At 35.8% G+C, this 22,265-nt stretch overlaps 1 long non-coding RNA gene across 1 annotated transcript; it reads right to left on the reverse strand.

Annotated features, from left to right (window-relative positions):
- Positions 1 to 601: 601 nt before the first annotated feature.
- LOC147826309 (uncharacterized) lies at positions 602 to 21,691 on the reverse strand. The gene is made up of 3 exons (XR_015439455.1): positions 21,361 to 21,691; positions 9,888 to 9,979; positions 602 to 3,603 (listed from the first exon to the last, which is right to left on the reverse strand). It is a non-coding gene; the product is annotated as an uncharacterized LOC147826309 (long non-coding RNA).
- Positions 21,692 to 22,265: the final 574 nt, after the last annotated feature.

The raw sequence follows: 22,265 nt of genomic DNA on the forward strand, positions 1-22,265 counted from the left end.
CCTGTGCTGCCTTAACTCTATATATGTACAAGGGAAAAAGGGCCTTACTGAATGCAGCCTCTTAACCTTTGACTTCTCAGACTCTAGAACTGTAAGAAATAAATTTCTTTTCTTTGCAAATTATCTAGGGTCAGATATCCTGAAATAGTAGCAGAAAAAAGATTAAGACAGGTTGATTTATGTAAATATGAGAATCTGAAGACCTGAGAACTAGGCAGATGCATGTCTAAAGGAAGGAGCAGATGAGCTTCCCCACTCAGGAAGGAATATCAAGAATTTCCCTTCCTGTTGTGGCAAAGTGGAACAGTTTCATACTACAGCCAAGTGTTACAGCTCTGTGTTAAAGCTACAGCAATTTGAAGAATCAAGAATCTGAAAGTGACTCAAAGAGATGGAAAAACCCCTTTTATTAGCTGTCTGGCTCAGAAGAGTTTGCACAGTCTCAGTTCAGAGCCCCAAGTTGCAGTGGGAGTCTGTTTATATACAGTTGGGGAAAGGAAGTTGAGAGGAACCTTTTAGACATAGCTAGAAGCAAAATTTAGGTGGAAACATCAGGTACTAACAGTTACATTGTTTGAACAGAATACTTTTGATACATAGAGAAGGTATATCTTTTTTATTTCCTTAAATTCTTTTATTGGTACATTTTAGGTATACAATACATTTATATTTATCATTGGGAACATGTACCTTTACATGATGTATCTTGGCTCTTATTTTTTCCCCATTCCCTGCCCTCCCTTCACCCCCTCCACCCTTTCCTAGTTATAAAGACTTTGTTTCCTTTTTTTCCATTTCTCATAATTTTTCCTTTCCCTTCTTTTCTTTCCCCTACCCCTCCCACTTCCTCTACCCCTTTGGACCTCTTCTTTCTATTTTGCATTATCAATTATACATTTTAATCATTGGTACATTTTAGGTATACAATATAATGGCATTCATCATTGGAAATTTACACCTTTACATAATCTCTCTTGGTTCTTATTTTTCCCCCTTCCCCTGCCCTCCTTTCAACCCCTCCATTCCTCCCTATTTACAAAGACTTTGTTTCCATTTTTTCATTTTTTCATAGTAATTCTATTCCTGAGAAGGTATATCTTGGAGCACAAACAGTCAGAACATTTTGATACATTGAGGTTGAACAGCGAGCTTCCCAAATGGTTACATTTCTGGGACAGAACATATGGAAAAAAACAAAACAAAACTTGGTGGCAAGCCAAAGGCCTGTTTTATTATGCATTATTGCTTCATCATTCCTATGCCTTCTTGTTTTATTTTCCTCCTTAAGAAAAAGGGATGATTCCCACTCATGTTGGTGAGGACAGATCTTCTTTGTTCAGTCAATTGTTTAATGCTAATATCTTCCAGAAGTATCTCACAGACATAACCAGAAATAATATTTTACCTGCTGTCTGGGCATCCCTTAGCTCTGTGAAGTTAACATTCCATTAACTATCTCACCTGGCTAAAGGGATTTTATAGATATGCTTAAGTGAAGGGTCTTGAAATGGTGAGATGATCTTGGGTTATTGAAATGAGTACAACATCATTGCAAGGGTTCTTAAAAAGGGAGGAAGGAGGATCATAATCAAAAGGTGAAAACGGGATGGAAGAAGATGTCAGAAAGAAGAGAGAATCTACACTACTGGCTTTAAAGATGGAGGAAGAGGCTACCAGGCTAGGGAAATAAGTGTCCTCTAGAGAATGGAAAAGGCAAAAACAAACAAACAAACAAATAAACAAACAAATAAACAAGCCTCCCAGAGCCTCCAGAAAGAATTCGGTCTTTATATTGAGCCGGAAAATGATTTCTGAGCAAAAAAAGTGGTTTTTCCTGTGGCTAGCTGACCTAACTGACAAAGAGCCAGCCCCAGGTTATACCTCCTCCCATGCCTAACACATGTCCTCCTTCACTGTCTTTTGTTCTCAGGAAATGTTTGCATCTAGTGTACTTTTCTATCAAATCATGTAAACTAAATGTAACTTCCTCAACCAATGAACTCATGATAAATGCCTTGCTACTGTATCCCCACCCTTCTTCCCTTTACCCGTATAAATCCTGTTCACTGCCAGCTCTGGGCTGATCACTTTGTGGAGAAATCCTCAATCAGTCTGCCAGCATAATAAAGCTATCTACTTGCCTCCAACCTCTGGGTGTGTTCTTGATTCTTCTTGGCCTGATCTTGCTATACCACTATTGCCACACTGTGAACTATAAGTCTGCCATTACAAGATGGCTTGCTTCTAATGGAGAAATGGAGTGGGACTTTTAATTTTCAGAAATATAGATAATAAATTATTGTTTTATGTCTCTAAATTTATGATAATTTGCTATTGCAGCAATAGAACACAAATATACTACCCCAGGTTTCAAAGCAGACTAAAGGAAATACCAACTTTAAGTAGCTTTGTTTTCTCCTGTCTGTACAGTCAGTACAAGAGAAGACTCAGAAGTACCCTACGTGTCTCACTTACTGAGTAAATTTACTTAGATAATTCAGTTGAGAAACAAAACAAACTATTGATTGATGGAAATCTTTGCAACTGTGGAAAACATAACAGAAAGGATAGTATGGACATCTGAGCTTTTTCAAGAGCAAAATACCTGATAGGAGATGGTGTCAGGATTACAGGAAACTATATTGAAAAGGAAACTGTATTGACTATTTTTCCTGGTGAATTATTTACACAAGTGGTGATCAAAGCCATAATATTCATTTCAACTTTGGTAAACTTTGCTCATCAAATATTCTTGATATATTCACATTATTGAAATATGTCTTGGAGAAGACATATTGATCTCATAGCACCTCTCTTTTATAGCTAATTCTCAAGACACAAAATCATTCTAAAGCAAATCATCTTACATGAAAATTGACATAACAAAGTTAGTTTCTTTTAAAGCCATGGAATGATGACTGAATAGAACTAAGTGTGTTTTGACTTAAGATTAATCCCACAAAGATTAAATATAGCTTCATTATTTAACAAATTTTATAAGCAGTTTTTGTTCTCAAAATTGCACAGAAACTTGATAGGAGATTGGAAGATAAGAACAGTACCACCATCCTTTGTGCTTTTTAATTTTGTTAAATTGAAGTTTTATTTATTTTTCAGAAATGCCAGTGAGAAGTTTCTCTTGTATGCAATTTCTCTTGCATACTTCCACCTCCACTAACTCCTTTTATGCCTCAGAGTATGGACATGGTGGAAACACAGTCCTGAGTGTCTACAGCAAGGCATTTTGCAGAGAAGAAGGGAGGATTAGATTTTTTGGAAGCTAGTTGCTTCTGGGGTCAGTGTATATGGGGTTGAATCTTAGTTTGTCACTTTCTCAATTTGCATCACTGGGAAATTCTCTCAACCGCACTATGTCTGCATTTTAAAATGAGGACATTCAGATCAATACCTGCTTCCCAAGGTTACACTGAGGGTACACATGATGGTGCATAAATCAGACAAATGATAATTATTCCCCAGGAAATGTTTCACTAGGAAAGAGAATTGTTGAATTTTCCATGGCAGAACAGTTGGTGCTGGGTCACAAAGCAGTTTTACACGTCATCTCTGTCAACCAAGAAGTGCCTAGGCGGTCTTGCAAAGCTGAAAATGTGAGAAATTAGACAGTAGTAAAGATTTAAGTGTTATGATAAACCTAAAATGGTGGAAACAACTAAACATACAACCAAACATATAAGATGTCCACTTTTCTTCAATGTGTGTTATAATTCCTAAAACATTGTAGGTATTTCAGTAAATTTTTGTTGAAGGACTAAAAATAAAACTCTGTGTTTAATTTGGTTAATAAAAATGTTGCAGTGAACATTCTTGTTAATGATTCCTTGAACATTTACAAAATAATTCTTCTAGTCTAGAGTCTGAATTTAGGAATGGAATGGCATCATCTCCAGCCAATGCAAGCTTACAAGACTTGGCTCATTTTTACCTAAAGTGTTGCACAAGCTTACAATCCCATTGGGAGAGAAACAGTTTTCCCAAGTGACACCAACAGTTGGAATTATCAGACTTTAGTATATATATTTTTTTTACTCTTATGGTTGTAAATGTAAGTATTGTTTCAATTTGCTACTCTCTAATTATAGTGAGACCGAGCATCTTGGCATTCTAGTATTAACCATTTGGACTTCCTTTTCAGTAAATTTTCTATTCATGTATTTTGCTTATTTCTTTATTAATTTCTATGAATCATTTTTATGATTTGAATATCAAACCTTTGTCAAATGTATGCATGGCAAATAGATTCTCCTTGCCTGAAGATGTTTATCCACTTTATTTATTGTGCCTCTTCTGAGCACCATTATAAAAGTGTCACATTTATTAGTGTTACATTATGATCAGTATGTTTTTAAGTGTGTTTTGGTATCTTCTTGAATGAATTTGTTTCTTCTTCAATGTCATAAAAATATCTTCATGTTCTCTCCTAAACATTTTAAGTTGAAGACTATGATTTTATGTTTCTTGCTTACAATGGAAAATTTTGAATTTTTATTTTTTGTTTCATTTACTTTTAGGTATGCTTTAAAACATTTATATCTGCAACCTGATTGAAATTGATTTTTGTCATCAACAGAATATAAAAGGACTCTGATTTCTCTTTAGATAGATAATTATTCAAAACCATCTATCTAATTGCCCTTTCTTCTCTAATTTGCAATTCTCTCTTTATGACACACCCCATTTCCATATAAGCCTGTATCTGTACTCTCTTCTGGTCTGATGGTGTATTTTTCTAAACTTGAGGAGAGTTATACCATCTTAATTACCAGGAATAATTAAGTCTTAAATTATGGATAAGCATGTCCTATAACCTCATTTTTTCCTGAAAATTATCTTTGTTATGCATCAACATTTACTAAAAAAAAATAAAAAGAAAAAATGAAGAAGTTTACTTTTTCCCACTTTTTTAAGTCAGAAATCATCAGGGAGTATTCACATCTCATTGGTTTTGTGTATATCTACTGAACCACGTAATCTGTGAATGTGTAATGAGACCAGAAATGTGACCAGAATTAGAATGTTTGCACAGAGAATAATACTTTTCTGGGATGTCTCCTCCCATAACCCTTCTGATTTACTGCATTTCCTTCTTTATAAATTTCCCTCTTTTCTCATCTTACTGTCACTTACACAAAGTGAGGGGTTTTGCTTGATTTCTTGCTTTTTTGTTTTTTAATTTTTTGGTGCTAAGGATCAAACCTAGGGCCTCACACTAGCTAGACAAGCGTTCTATCACTGAGCTAAATCCCCAGTCCCTCAAAGTGAGTTTTTGACAGGCAAGTGTAGATGATTCCTTTTTAGAGCAGCACTGGGCAAAACAGAATGAAACATTATTTATTTCAAAATAGAATATGAACAGACTATGAGTCTGAATTCATCAGCCAAGTATGAATAAATAACAGAAAAAATATAACAGACATCTATGAGATCTAGTTACATGCACATCAAATAAATGCACATAATGTAATTGACTTTAAGAGAGTCCTCAAATCTTGTAAAAATATTTTTGAATAATCAAGTACACTAGGGTGATTAATAGATGCAACATATAAATTTACATAAATTCAAATAAATTAAAGATTCAAAGTATCAAGAATAATTGGAGATTTTACAAAAAGCTTGTAGAAAATCAGAGGAAAAAGGTATCATTTGAAATAACTGTCTGTTTTAGCCCAAAACACAATGTTAGGATATGTAAATAAATATTTTTCAAAATAACTTCCATTTTCACATCTGTTATTTTTATTTAAGAGTCCCAACTATGTGGTTATAGGAGAAAAGCTTAATATAATTCTCGTTTTACAGATGGATAAAATGTAGAGGCCTAACTAGTTATGATTTGAAAAAGACTGCAAAGATGTGGTATAGTGGAAATCTGATTTTCACTTTTTTCCTTTGTTCGTTCTTGTACCTACATTTTACAAGTTACTATTTTTTCAGTCTCCTTCACTGAGAGTGAAAAATTTCCTTACCTATAAAATGAATGAATGTTTATTGGTGCCTTAGCAATAAAATTATACCTTATAATAGCTAAGATAATATTTCATAAGAGTCCTTCAATATTTCTGCTAGGATTTAGTTTATTCATTTATTGTTATTTGCATAAGTTAAATAAAGTAACACAAGAGGCAGGAGGATTGCAAAATTCAAAACCAGCCTGGGCAACTTAGCAATCTTGTGAGACCTATCTGAAAATAAAGAAAATAAATTTTTATAATGGACTATGAATGTAGCTCAGTGCGAATGTCCTGGGTTCAATCCTCATTATTACATACACAAAATGATCTGATATATCTTTTCTTCAGCTGACTTTGGTGTGTGCATGTTACCTTTAGCCTTTGACCTGTCCATTTCTTTGTGCTTCTCTGCATTGGTCAACATGCTTCCCTTTTGTACATTTAATAAAGGAAATATAGAGGACTGTTTGTTTCTAGGTGGCAATGCTAATCGGAATCACTGTAGTAGAACACCCATGGTTTTGCCTAAAATGAGCTCTTCTGGATTATTAGTGAATTTCATTCATCATAATATCCCTGTCCTCCATAACCACGAGTAACAGAATTGACTGATTTAATCCTCTTTAAAAGTGCAAGTTGTTTCAGAGCTAAACTCCTGTAAGAGAAATGGATAGTGCTATAATTGGATAGCTGAATTGGCAGAGCATAGAACAGGAGATAAATTAGGAAGCAATTGAAAGTAAGAACTCTTTTTCCCTGACACTAGAAGCAAAACATGAAGAAAACCAATTAAGTGGTACATGCCATCACCCCATTAACAAGTGTACAATTACACTTCAGGGTTTCTTTTTCCAACACTTAAGTACAGTCTTAGGAGATTGTTATATATATATATATATATATATATATATATATATATATATGTATATTTATATAATTTGAAAGCTTTTTTCTAAATACATTGTTATTATTTGGCCTGAAAATTTAAAAGAAATGAAGTCAATCCATAGGAGTTTATCCATGATACATTAGATAATGGTATATACTATATCATTTCATTGCACATTACTAATGCGTGCTCTTCTGACCATTAGAAGTAACTTTGAGTTTGAGTGATTTAGGCAGGACCTGTACTCTTCAGAACTCTGCTGCCCTACTATTCCAAACTGTCTTATACCCACAAGCTTTGTTTATTTTTCTTTCCTGTCTGATCCTTGAAGTCACTTGTGTGTACTAGTGCCTGCTCTAGATAATTCAGCTTTTCACTGAATTAAAAGCTCTGACTGGGTTTTTTTGCGGGGGGAGGATTTCAGGAATCAGATCATTACTTAATCCATGTGAGTTGTAATTTTAATAACCATCACATGAGCTTAAATTTTACATATTAGAGTATGATATAGAGATATGAGGTCCCAGAGAAGGAAAAAATAAAAAGAGGGAAACTTTCTTATATTTCTTCCAACTCTTCCAACTCAAACAAGACAAAATAAACTTACTTTTACCCCAATAAAAAGGAAAGCAGTATAATTGAAACTTAAAGAAAATATTAAATATTTGGCAGATGCTTCTTATTTATTTAGCTTTCTGTAAGTATCATCCTTCACATGGAAGCTATAAATGCAATTAAGAGAATTCTTTGTTCAGTCACCATGCAATTATTATTTTTTTGTTTTGTTTTGTTTTGTTTTGTTGGTACCGGGGATCAAACTCGGGTCCTTGTGCTTGCGCAGCAGGCAGTGAAACCACTGAGGTAAATCCCCGGCCCCACCATGCAATTATTTAATGTACACCTATTTCCCACAAATAGATTTGTAGGCAAAAGAAGAAACTGACCATGCCTTAGGGAAATACATGGTCTAGTTAGTGAAATGAACACGTTATCACAGGACACCTCTGCCAAGTGTTTGCACAGTGCACAGTTCCACAAAAGCCCATAGCAGGAGACTTGACTCAGGGAAATCAGCAGACTTCCTTGAGAAGGTAGCATGAAGAAGATAAAACTTGGTGCTTAGTGAAATAGGCATTGGCAAGTCAAGCTAGGACTTTGGATGTATAATAGTAGGGTAATGGAAAGTAGTTGCTAGAATTTCAATAGACATGACAGTAGAATTTATTATTTTATTTTCAAAAAGAATGGTCCAACCAAAATTTGGAGAACAGGACAGAATATCTGTACAAAAGATGTCTACTTCTTGGACTTAGATAGAAGTAGCAGAAGTAAAGATTTATGCAAGATGTGTAGGTTAACAAGAGTGAGTGAGGAGGAAGTCGGGAATGACTGCTAACTTTTGATTTTTCCAACCAAAGTTTTTGCTTTTGTACTTTGAGACAGAAAATACTGGAATAGGAACCTGGTTTTCCTTGGAGGGAAGTTGAAATCATAAATGCATTATTTTGGATATGTTCTCAAAGAACTCAGTCTGATAAAGAGCACAGATAAAACCCTATGTTTTCAGTAAAATGTGTAGGTGCTGGGGCAAAGGTGTACTTAATGCGCTGTGGAACACAGGGCAGAAAGGACAAGTTCATCTTCAGGGCTTGGAGAGGGCTGTGTAGGGGAGGTACTCCCTGACATATGACTTGAAGGGTAAGCTGGAGTTTGCTAGATGCATAAAAGAAAGTGTGCTTAAGGATGAGGCCAGCATTAGCAACAGTGAAACAGTGGACAATGTGTGCTAAAAATAACAGGCGTGAGGGATACTGGTGAATCCCCAACGTATGATGATTCCACTTCTGATTTTCCAAATTTATGACAGTGTGAAAGTGTACTCCATACTCATACAACTTTTCTGTTTTCCACTTTTAGTATTTAGGAAGCAATTAATTTTGTTTCATATTGTAGTAAATGGTACTTAATAAATTACATGAAATATTCAGTATTACATTATAAAATAAGCTTTGTGTCAGACAATTTTGGCAAACTTTATGTTAATGTAATTGAGCTAAGAATGTTTAAGGTAAGCTAGGTAAAAGTATGATATTCTGTAGGTTAGGTATAGTAAGTGCATTTCTCAACATGATATTTTCAGCTTAGGATGGGTTTATGAGAATGTCACCCCATCATTACAAGTCAAAGAACACTTGTACTGATGTACTTAGTAATGATGAAACATTCCACATATCTAAAGGAGCTCTGAAAGAGTATCAGGATACAAGACTGAAAAGATGAGTTGCAACAATATATCTCTAAATATGTGGTAACCATGTGAATTACTGTCTAAACCAGTATAATCTAATGAGCAGGAGGAAAAGCTATCAGTGCTTAGGACAAGAGAGTTGTTGTGACCTGGGTGTGTCTGGGAAACCAGGATCTAAATTACCTGCTCTGTAAGTTGACTTACTCTCACAGGTCCTTGTAGCTGTCAGTGACCTTTGAAGCAGGGCAGGGGAGTAATCTGGTGGAGGTTTTAAAAAGGCTGTTGTAGGTGTGCCTGTGGGGATGAATACAGTATCTTCTTGGTCCTTTTGTTCCCTAAATTAGTCCTTTATAAATAAACCTTATTTATCATTTGGCTATTAGTTTTCTAGTTTCTATTTATTTTGATGAAAAATGAATTCTTGTGTAAAGTAGCAAGATTATATAATTTTTTTTTGCCAATATAAGCAAAGATGTATGTGGAAATTTAAGTGAATCTGAGACATCAGAAGAAGACAACATAATTTTGATCCCTGTTATGTTTTTCTTTCTATTTTTCACTGTTTAAGTCCTTGTGAATCTCTGTCTTCTAGTCATTCTTTTTTTTTTTTTTAATTTTTTGGTATGGGGGATCAAACTCAGGTCCTTGAGCTTTTGAGGCAAGCGGTGGAACCACTGAGCTAAATCCCCAGCCCTAGTCATTCTTTATATCTATCTTCTGTCTCTCTATAAAGCAAGCAAGCCTTCCTTATGCCTAGAATTCCTTTGCTCCTTACCCATTGCTCTCTTTAGTGTCTGCCTCCTGTCATCATTCTGGCACACTGTAGTGTCATCACCAATGCTGATTGCTTCATGTGTCAGCCAGAGACTGAAGATGAGAGGAAATACAGATGCCCGTGACTTACAATGAGGATCTGTCAAAAAAACCCTTACAATTTAAAAATACTGTGAGTTGAAATGCATTTGATACACTTAACCAACTGAACATACTAGCTCAAGAATAAACAATATATGCCCACCCATGTTTATAGCGGCACAGTTCGTAATAGCTAAAGCTTGGAAACAGCCTAAGTGCCCATCAACTGGAAACTAGATAAAGAAGATGTGGGTTGTTTTTATAAAATGGAGTACTACTCAGCCATAAAGAATGAGAAACTAGATCCATTTATAGCTAAATGGATGCATATTGAGACCACACTCTTAGGTGAAATAAATAGGACACACGTGTAAATACCGAATAGTTTCTCTGGTGTGAGAAACTGAAAGTGTAAATAAGGGTTAAAATGATTAAAATGAATAATTGATAATTTGAAATAGGAAAAGAGGTCCAAAGAGGTAGGGGTGAAGGGAGGGGAAGGGGAAAGGAAAGAAGGCAAAGGAAAAATTATGAGAAAAGAAAAAAAAAATGGAAATGATGTCTATGTAAATAGGGAAGGGTGGAGGGGGTGAAGGGCACATAGGTAATGGGGGAAAAAATAAGAACCAAGATACAGCATGTTCAGGTACAAGCACCCAATGATAAATGTAAACGTATTGTAACCTAAAATGTGCCAATAAAAGAATTTAAGAATAAAATAAAAAAGAAAAAAAAGAATAATCCTAATGGTGGCCATCTTCCCCACAAGAACACAAACACAGCCATCTCAGAATTGTGGAATGAATTTAGTTTGTGAACTGAGGTACCACTGCATTCTGGATGGCATCAGTCCTTACCCCACATGGTGGTCTGACTGTTGGGGGTTGCAGCTTCCCAGTACCATGAAAGAGTATTTTACACACATAGCTAGTCTTGGAAAAGATCAAAATTGAAAGTACAGCTTCTATGGAAACCGTATCACTTCTCCACCATCATTAAGTTGAACCATTGCAAGTTGGGGGCTGCCTGAATATTACCCAGAGAAAGCAGCTTGACACAAGAGGAGATAGTCCAGAATGAGTCAGTAGATGCATTCTGTCATCAAACAATCAGGTGTGCAGAAAAAGCAAATGAATGCAGCAAAATTTAAGAATATACTTCTAAGAAATGCATATACTTTAATCCAGAGAAGGAGTGAAAATTACCAGCCGGAGAGTTCCAGCTGGTGGTAAAGTTTAGCCATAATCTCCCATATCTAATAATTTTCAATTCGTCAAGGTCAAAACCTTCCATCTTCCTTTGTCCTCAGAATTCCTCACTCATGGTGTCCCTAGAAACTTGGCCACTTTCATCATTGCTCTCTGAAATATTCCTTATTTCACTTTTCCTGGTTCTTCTTCCTCCTGACTCTTCTCTTTATGCCTCCTTGTCCCTTGAAAATTCCCTGTTCCTCTAATCTATCAGCTGCCATGTCTATATCTAATCTCAAGGGACACCTTTTCCTACTGACAATCATTTTTAACATCTTTCTGTGGTATTTCTTCACCATGCCCCATGATGGCTACCTCAGTTTTTCACTCTTTTCAAAGGTCCAATGTATTTCCCCTGATACTGTCTCTCCCTACTCCTACCAGCAGAGAAAGAGCAATTTACCTTAAAATTTTTAGTTTTTTCTTCTCCACCTCAAAATTCCCCAGTGTCATTATCATTAATTATCTACCTTCCTTGTCTCAAAAGAAAAAGAGCCCTTTTCCTTTCCAAAGCTTAATCACCTGCCTATACTCTTAGTTAGTCTGCATATAAATCCATTAGACATCCATCCATCTTTTTTCTTGAAACTTAAACTTCACCTTCCCCATGGCCTTTACTAAATCAATCAAGTTCTTTCCTCTCTCTCTTTTTTTTCACACATGGGTGAGAACTTCCCTTGTCTTTAGCAAGCTTCCCCTCTAAACCATCACCTTTTCTTTCCCACTCACCACCCATTTATTAGATAATTTTTCTCTTCGATCATACTTTCCTAGCAATTCAATCTAATTGGTGTTTTTCCTTTTTAGCACTTTGCATCCCCCCAAAGCTTCATGAGGTCATATGTGGGGCATTTTCAGAGGTGGCTGAATCTAGATTGTGTGGTTCTGGGATTAAGGGTGTGATTACTAAATCAGTCCACTGATTGGCTCAGCACCACCCTAATCCCAGTAGTCTAGATACAATATAAGGGACAGAAAAAGGCTTGTTTTCTCTCTTGCTTGCTTTTGCTGTCTTCTGCCTGCCATGAACTGTTCTCCCCTGCATTGTCCCTCTGTTAAACCACTCTGCCTTGTAGTCAGCCAGTTATGGACTGAAACCTCTACAAACTGTGAGCTAAATAAACCTTTTCTCCTTTAACTTTGGGGGTTGGGTATTTTGTGTCATCAATGAGAAAAAAGTAAGACATAACTCATCTCTTTCATTATTTCAAATAAGATTATTCATATCATTTCCATTGTTTTTTCCATGTTTTCAGAGAAACGTTGGCTTTTCCCCCAACTGAAATGAGAATCAAGATAAAATGTGGCAATATAGATTCTGTTTAATTTAAAGAAAAAGAAAGTATGTGGGTAGCTGAAAAAGTGAAAATTCACTTATACCAGTACCATACTGGAGAAGCCAGTTCTCTTGACTTTTACTGACAAAAAACTTATAAGAAACAGTTTAGGAAAATAATTTGAGGAAATATGCTGATTCTCAAAGAAAAAGGTATTTTCAAAAGACAGATCTGTTCCAAAAATGATCTTTTATTATTCTTCTAGAGAAAGCAGAATCACAAATAGGCGTTTTAAAGTCTGATCTGTCAATGGAACAAGCACCTAGTTGGTAGAAACACAGTACTGTCATTTGTAAAGTGAGGCAAAGAAAGGTCAATGCGCATGTCTTCTAGGCAGAATCTAAACCTGGCAAGAACCTGGACAGAAAAAGGAAGGTATAATGTAGAAGTGAGACTAGAGTTCCTGAGATGATTCCAGGATCTCCTGATTTACTTTTGGAGATTCTTAGTTTGTACTTCTGTACTATTTGTTATTTTTGTTTTTTCCTGTTTTGAAACACTTCACTGACATTTTAATTTTTTAAATATTTTGTTACCCTGCAGGAGAATCTCATTTTATAAATTATACATTTTTTTGTATGTTAAAAGGATACAATGTTATGTAATGAGATACAATGAAATGTTTATCGTAGTACAGAAAATTAACATATCTACCACTTCATTTAATTATTTATTTTTGTTTTGTTTTAGTGGCAAAAGCAGCTAAAATCTACTCATTTAGCATATATTCAAAATGAAACACCCCTGTTATCTGAAGTCTTTCTGTTATATTCACTGTCCACATGCTGTTCACCTGAGTATCTGGTTATTTGAAACCTCTGGCCTGTGTCACTCCATCCCACTCCCCCAGACCACTGCTTTTCACTACATCTCTATATGTTTGACCTTTTAGAGGCTACATAAAAGTAAGATTATGAAATATTTTTCTGTGTGTACCAGGCTTATTTAGCTTAGCATAATCTTTAGCTCTCTCTTTACTGCCTTTCACTTTAAGAAAGATCTCCTTTAAGAAGTGAAACTATCATTATTTGCTGATGATATGATACTTTACATGAAGACCAAAAAAGCTCAGTCAAAAGTCTTCTAGACCTAATTGACAGATTCAGTAGAGTAGCTGGATACAAGGTCAAAGCTCAAAAAACAATAGCCTTCTTATACGCAAATAGCAGACCCATTGAGAGAGAAATTTGGGAAATAATTCCTTTTACAATAGCATCTAAAAAAATGAAATATCTAGGAATCAACCTAACAAAGGAAGCAAAAGACCTCTACACTGGAAACTACAGCACTCTGAAGGAGATTGAAGAGGATATAAGAAAATGGAAAGATATCCCTTGTTCCTGGGTAGGAAGAACCAATATAGTGAAAATGGCCATACTTACAAAAGTACTATATAGATGTAATGCAATGCAGATTGAAATTTCAACAATATACTTCACAGAAGTAGAGGAAAAAAATTCAAAAATTCATTTGGAATCAGGAGAAACCTAGAATAGCAAAAGTAATTCTAGGCAACAGAGACATGGGTTGTGATACCCCCAACTTGAAACTATACTACAAAGGTACTATGATAAAAACAGCATGGTACTGGCAAAGAAACAGAGCTGGGGATCAGTAGAATAAATTAGAAGATACAGAAACAACTCCAGACATACTCAGCCACCTTATCTTTGACAAAGGAGCCAACCACCCTCATTGGAGGAAAGATAGCCTATTTAATAAACGGTGTTGGAAAAACTGGATTTCAACCTGCCAGAGATAAAAACTAGACCCATACCTATCACCGTGCACTAAACTAAGATCAAAGTGGATTAAAGATCTAAATATTAAGACAGAAACACTAAACTTGCTCAAAGATAAGTTAGGAAGAACTCTTGATGACATTGGCATAGGAAAAGACTTTATGAACAAATCTTCAGTAGCACGGGAGCTAGGACAAATAATCAATAACTGGGATCTCATCCTATTAAAAAGCTTCTGGACTGCAAGAGAAACTACCAACAGAGATAAGAGACAACCTACAACGTGGGAAAACAATTTTAGCAGCTGTACCTCAGACAAAGGTCTACTATTGAGAATATATAAAGAATTGAAAAAAATAAGACCCCCCAAATTCAAAGACCCAGTTCAAAAATGGGCATCTGAAATGAACAAACATTTCTCAGACAAAGAAGTAAAAGCAGCAAATAAATATATGAAAAAATGTTCAACATCACTGGTCGTTTGAGAGATGCAGATGAAAACAACACTGAGATTCTACCTCACCCCAGAAAGAATGGCTGCTATCGAGAAAACAACCAATAACAAATGCTGGCAGGGGTGTGGAGAGAAAGGAACATTTCTCCATTGTTGGTGGGAATGCAGACTGGTGCAACTATTGTGGAAATCAGTATGGAGATACCTCAAAGATTTAGGACTATAGGTCCTATTTGACCCAGCTATTCCCCTGCTGGGTATCTTCCCCAAAGAATTAAAAGAATTATACCACAGCGATATATGTGCACCTATGTTTATAGCGGCACAGTTTTTAATAGCTAAAGCTTGGAAAGAGCCCAAGTCCCCATCAACTGGAAACTGGATAAAGAAGATGTGTTTTTGGTTTTTTTTTATAAAATGAAGTACTACTCAGCCATAAAGAACAAAAAATTAGAGACATTTATAGCTAAATGGATGCATATTGAGGCCATACTCTTAAGTGAAATCAATAGAACACACAAGTGTAAATACCGAATAGTTTCTCTAGTGTGAGAAGCTGAAAGAATAAATAAGGATGAAAATGATTAAAATGAATAATTGATAATTTGAAATAGGAAAATGTCCAAAGATGTGGGGGTGGCGGGAGAGGAAGGGGAAAGGGAAGAATGGAAAGGAAAAAGTATGAGAAAGAAAAAAAATGGAAACAAAGTCTATGTAAATAGGGAAGGGTGGTGGGGGTGAAGGGTGTACAGGTAATGGGGGAAAACATAAGAACTAAGATACATCATGTTCAGGTACAAACACCCAATGATAAATGTAAATGTATTGTGTACCTAAAATGTACCAATAAATATATAGATAAATAAAAAAAGAAAGATCTCCTTTACTTGTAGTAAAAGACTGGAAGATCATTTAAAAAATATTATTTCCTCCCTCCAAAAAAAACCCCCCAAAACATTAGGATAGTATAATAGGTTAGTAAAACTCCCAGACATATGTGGGATTGATTTCTTACTCTACTTAACGAAAAGTAACTCAAATAATTAAATTAGTTGGGAAAAAGTTCTTGGTTAAAAAAATATACACAGAGCTTATTTAATAGTCTTGCTATTTTAGTAGAGCTTTGCAGAAGTCATTAAATACATTTCAGTTACTCTACTTGTCCAGTGCAATAGCATATCAGTAAGTCTTCTTTTCTGTGTGGGAATCTTTTGGTGATGACCTGTGTTCACTTTTCATTCAGAGGAGATTTCAGTGCAAGTGCTTCCTGCCATGGGGCCAGCTGTCTGCTCCTAGCTCTGTGTTCTCAGACTTGCAGGATCATTCACTCCAATGGCTTCCAGTCTTGTAGCTGCAAAAATGTAGAAATGTTACCTTCATATCTTACATGATGTCCATGGCTATGTTTGAAGCTGTATGTGGAATCTTCACAATTTTATATAATTTTTTTGTAAAATCAATATGAGAACTGGAAAATATAGCTCAATGGTACAGCACATGTTTAACATATATGAGGCCAAGGGTTCAATCTTCAGCACCACAAAAAAGGGAGGAAAAAAAGCAAGATTAATATGCATAAAAGTAGTCATTATTCTTCTCTTGTTAGTGGAGTATAAAGAATTCTGAATTGTGATTGATGATGAAGATAGTAACACAGATATTTATTAAAAATACTCCTCTGCTATTAAGTGATATAATTTCTTTCTTACAGAAGCTAGAAGGTCTGAGGTAGTGCATGCTGAGGTCAGGCTGTGCAGCTCCCCAAGAACCTCTAGCCCAAAGATGGATTTTATGTATAACCTGCAGAGCTCAGCCTATGCTGAAGGAGCATTCCAGGCCCAAGAGGATTCCTTGTCTTTCCACACCAGCCTTTGTAATAAAATGCTGATACCAGGCAGAGAAGCTGCTGGGAAAGTCAGAGATTTTTCCCAAGGTTACTTCTCTATTATTAAAAAAGGTCTTGTGCATATTTGTACCAGATTGAAAGTTAATAGAAAGTTCATCCTCTAGACATCTCTTTAGGTGACTTGTGTGCTCCAAATGAGATTCATTCCACAATTTCTTTTTCTCTTCTGAGGATATTACCATTTTTCCAAATACTTTCACTCAAAACCTTAGAGTTCTCTGTGACAGATCTCTTTTCCTTTTCTCACTATGTCAAAAATTTAAAATTTCTCCTTTTTACCCCCGACACTTTCTAAATCCAGGTCTATGATGATTCATTTCCATGCTATTTGGCAAATAATTTTACTGGTTTTCAAGAATATAGTCCCCACACCACAACTCATCTCTAATTATAGCAGCAAATAAGAATCTCTCAAGAAATGTGTCACTGTTCTGCTATAAAGTCTACATTGTGCTTCTATAACACTTGAAAATCAGAGCTCCTTTCGCAAACATCCTCTCACATTCTATTGTCCTTGTTTTTGATGATATTCCACATATATTCCAAAGTGAAGCTTTCACTTTGATGTAGCTGATATTTGTGTACAGGAATGATTTTTGAGTGTTGATTTTGTATCCAACTATGTGACTGAATTTGGTTATTAAATCTAGAAGTCTTTTGATGGAGTTTTTGGGATCATCTATGTAGAGCATCATGTCATCAACAAAGAATGATAATTTAACTTCTTTCTTTCCTACCTTTATTCCTTTTATTTCTTTCTCTTATATAATTGCTCTGGCTAATATTTCCAGAACCATATTGAATAATAGTGGTGATAGTGGACATCCTTGTCTTGTTTCTGATTTTAGAGTGAAAGCTGTTAGCTTTTGACCATTTAGTATGATATTGGCTGTTGCTTTGTCATAGATAGCTTTTAAATGATTGAAATAAAGACCATCTATTCTAATTTTCCATAGGGTTTTTATTATGAGTGAGTGTTGGATTTTGTCAAATGCTTTTTCTGCATCTATTGAGATGATCATGTGATTTTTTTTTGTCATTGGCTCTGTTGATATGATGTATTACATTTACTGATTTGCATAGGTTGAACCATCCCTGAATTCCTGGGGTAAATCCTACTAGTCATGGTGTATAATCTTGATGATTTGCTGCATTCTTGTCAATATCTTATTGAGGATTTTTGCATCTATGTTCATTAGGGAGATTGGCCTCTTTTTCGATTGGGTCTTTCACTGGTTTTGGTATCAGGTATGACTTTAGGAGTATTATTCCTTTTCAATTTCATTAAAGAATTTGAAGACAGTGGCATTAGATTTTCTCTAAATTTCTTGTAGTATTCAGGACTGGGCTCTTCTTAGATTTCTAATTACATCTTCAATTTCATTGACTGACTTTGGATTATTTAGAATTTTTATATCTTCTTAATTCAGTTTTGGTAATTCACATGTACCTCGGAATCTGTCCATTTCTTCTTTGTTTTCCATCTTTTTATAGTACAGGTTCTTAAAGTAGGTATTGATGATCTTCTGGTTTTCTGCAGGATCTGTTGTGGTTTCACCCTTTGCATTCTTAATTGCATGGACTTGAATCTTTCCTTTATATGATAAGGTTGGCTAGGAGTTTGTCAATTTTATTTAATCTTTAAAAGAAGCAACACTTTAATTCATTGATTCTTTGTATTATTTTCTTAGTCTCAATTGCATTACTTTCTCCTCTGATCTTTATAATTTTCTTCCTTGTATGAGCTTTGGACTTAACTATTTCTTTTTCTACAAGTTTGAGGTTCAACATTAGGTTGTTAATTTCATTTGTGACCCATTGGTTGCTCAGGAGGATGTTATTTAATTTCCATGTGTTTATGTTGTTTTTGTGGTTTCTTTTGCTACTGATTTCCTATGGTCCTATGGTATGATTGTCCTATGGACTGATAATATGCATGGGATAATTTGAATTCCTTTGCATTTACTTAATCATGTTCTATTGGCTAGTGTGTGCTCTATTTTGGAGAATGTCCCATGTGCAGCTGAGAAGAATGTGTATTCTGATTTTGTGTGGTGGAAGACTGTAGATATCCACTAAGACTATTTATTACAGGTTTGTTTAAGTTCTATGTTTGTTGATTTTTTTGTCTTGTTGATCTGTCTATTTGTGACAATGGAGTATTGAGTTCCCCCATTACAATTGTGTTAGTGCTTATTTGATTTTTCATGTCCACTAATATTTGTTTTATATAGTTGGGTGTGCTGGTATTTGATACATACATATTTATGATTGTAATATATTCCTCTTATAGTTTTCCCTTAACAAGTATCTTGATGAGTCTTGGCTTGAAGTTCACTTTTTCTGCAAATAGAATAGCAACTCCTGCTTTTTTCCTGAGTTCTTTTCACATGAAATATTGTTTTCTATCCTTTGACTTTCAATCTATGAATTGCTTTGTGAGTTAAATGTTTCTTGTATGCAGCATGTTGTTTGACCTTGTTTCTTGATTCATTCTGCCAGTCTATTTCTTTTGATTCGTGAATTGAGACCATTTACATTGATGGTTATAACTGATATGTATTGGCTTATCCTTGTCATATTATTTTCATGCTGTTGGTTCCCTGTCTTTCCCATCTAATTGGTTGCCTTGCCTGGTGGATTCTGTTGGTATTCTTGGAATTGTAGTCTTCATTATCTCTTTCTAACATATCCTTCAGAACATTTTAGAGAGCTGGTTTAGTTGTCATGAATTTCTTCAGTTGTTCTTTGTCATGGAAGAATCTTATTTCTCCATTGATTGTAAAAGATAGTTTTACAGGTTACATAAATCTGAGTTGGAGGTTGTTTCCTTTCAGGACTTGTAATATTACACTCCAAGTTCTCCTTGACTTAAGGGTTTGTATTGAGAAGTCTGCTGTAATTTTGATCTGCTCTTTTTATAAGTAATTTGTTTATTTTTTCGAACTGGTTTTTATATTTTGTTCTTGTGCTGAATTTCTGGAATTTTGCTTATTTTATGCCTTGGCATAGATTTATTTTGGTCATGGCTAATTATCTGTATGTCGGGTTTTTTTTTTTTTTTTTTTCATGCTTGGAAGTTTTCTGCTATTGCTTCTGTGAACAAGTTTTTTATATTGTTTGTGCTGTCTTCTGCTTTTCATTGACTCCAAACAATCGTATGTTGTTCTTTGCATCACCTTCCAGGTGTTGGATTGATTTTCCTAGTCCGATGCTATTTTTAAGAAATCTTTCTTTTGTGATCACTGACCATGATCCTGTCTTCTAGATCTGATATTCTAGCCTCACCTTGGTTCATTCAGCTGCATATACTTTCAATGGAATTTTTAATCTTCTGGATATCTGTTTCATGGATTTCATTTCTTTCCTATGTTAGGCATTCATGGTTTCCATCATTTTCCTAACCTCCTATATATTCTTTTAATCTGTGATTACTTTAGATACATTGAGGAAGTCCTTCACTATGACTGCCATCTCTGTTTTTACCTGAGAGATTATTTCTGATCTAAATTTTTCACTATGGCCTCATTCATCTATTTTTTTTACTTTTGCTGCTATCATTTCAGAAATTTCAGGTGGGTAGCTTCTGATTTCTTTTATCTCTTTGTCCCTTGAGCTTGTCCTAGATGGGCTGGTGGTCTGGGGTTTTGTTTTGCTTCTGTGTCTTATAATTTTCTATTTTTAAAATTTTAATTTGCTTTCTTATTGATGTTTATAAATTTCTTCTGGTGGGTAGCTTTATCACTAGTATTGAGGCTCCCCTAGGAAATACCTGTTTCTGAGATACATTTTCTAGGTGTAGCTGGCTCTTGGTGTTTGTGCCTGTTCCAAGATCTTACCTTCCCAATTTATTAGGATGAGAAGTTGCTATTTGGCCCAGCACCCAGTCTTTGGTACTAGACTATGGTGATGATTATTACTCAAGACAATCACAGTGTTGTCATACAAGGGAGAACAACTCATTTCAACAGATATGACACCCTGGCTAAAATAGTACAATTAGCAATAACAATAGCATCAAGCACAGCCTAGAAACTGACAAACTGTGGTAACTATTAATCTGGTCCTTTTAGCCATAAGAGCAAGATCTACAGTTTTATAACAAAATCTAACATAAACCAGGAATTTGTATTCAGTGAGTTTCCCTTTAGTAGAGTGATTTTACCCTGGGGGGAATTTAAGAAAGATGGGAAAAAACTAGAGTGATAAATGAAGATAAATATAGTAGAAGCAAAGATGAAGAGCAAAGGATGATTGCCCAAGCTTTGGGAAACTGGAGAAGAGCACAGGAGAGAAAAAAATGAAGAAGAAAGCAAAACAACACTGAAATTGAACCAGAAAGACTAGAGACAATGTTCACTCACATGAAAATATTAAAAAATCAGAAAGACATTTGAGGAAAGAGATAAAAAGACAAAACAAAACAAACCATAAACATAAAAACCTAAACCCAAAAAAAGACAGAAAAAGGAAAACAAAACAAACAAACAAAACAATAAACAATAAAATTCCTCTACTGTCCACAGTTCTGCAATAGTGTCCCAGTCAGAGGCCAAATCTGCTAGGCAACCCCACCACGTCTATAGTAGGATTAGTGCTGTGTGTGTGGAGCTAATTTTGGCCTCTGGATGTGGGGGCTGGGGCCAGAGTCTTCAGCCAGCAACTTTCTGGATGTCCCTCAGTGGCCCACCCACATCTCCTTACCTTGTTTGTCTCTATGTCCTCTGTGTCAGTCTCCCAGTTGCTGTGGCACCTTCAGACAGAGACAGCCTGTGGCTGCTCCCAGTCTTCTACACAGTTGGGCCATCCTGGCTCTTGCACAGCCTCCTCTGTTCCACTTGGCTGACTTGTCTTTCTCCTCTCTCATGCCACTGGGAGCAGGGCAGGGAGAGTGCTGTCCTTTGACTCACTGCCTCTGCCACCATTGTGGAAATAGCCCAAGGCTGTTTGGCTCCCACTTCTCTCTCCTCTGTCTCACTGTTGGGACCAGGGTAGGAGGAGTGCTGACTTTCCACTCATTGCCCCACTGCCCAAGTTGCCCAAGTTCCACATCCCTCTCCTCTCTTATGCCACTGGGAGCAGGGCAGGAGGAGTGGTGCTGCTCCACTCACTACCTTCACTGCCACACTTAGGTCCCTAACTTTTTTACTAGAGGTTCCAGTTAGCCCTATGATGCATGACAAAAACAAAACAAAACAAAACAAAACCTGGCAGCCCATGAGGGTGGGAGCAGCTTTCTGGTCACTTGCTTCTGTGTGTGCTGGAGAAATTTGCTGCCGGGCCACAACGTTTTCTGTTTAGAGGAAGGCAAAAGAAATGAGGAGCCTTATATCCCAAATCTATCATGTGTGGCTTGAGTTTTCCATGCTAGTGCAGTCTGTTAGTTTTTTGGGAACTTCCCAGGATGGTGGCTCCTACTCTGCGTAGGTAGAGGTCCACAGGCAGCTCTATGGGCTTCTTCACCATTTTATAAAGTCCTATGCCTATGTTTTGTTTGATCCACAATTCTCTTATTTCAGATTGGTTTGGCCATTAAGATGTATACCCCTCCCTTTCTTCTAATTACCTATATTTTTAGTTGTTTTTCTCTGAGTAACTCCAACGTGGCA

Source organism: Heterocephalus glaber, unplaced genomic scaffold, assembly GCF_053883595.1.
Source record: "Heterocephalus glaber isolate CG9 unplaced genomic scaffold, H.glaber_assembly_v1.0 deba00001472, whole genome shotgun sequence".
In the NCBI taxonomy this organism is placed as follows: domain Eukaryota; kingdom Metazoa; phylum Chordata; class Mammalia; order Rodentia; family Bathyergidae; genus Heterocephalus; species Heterocephalus glaber.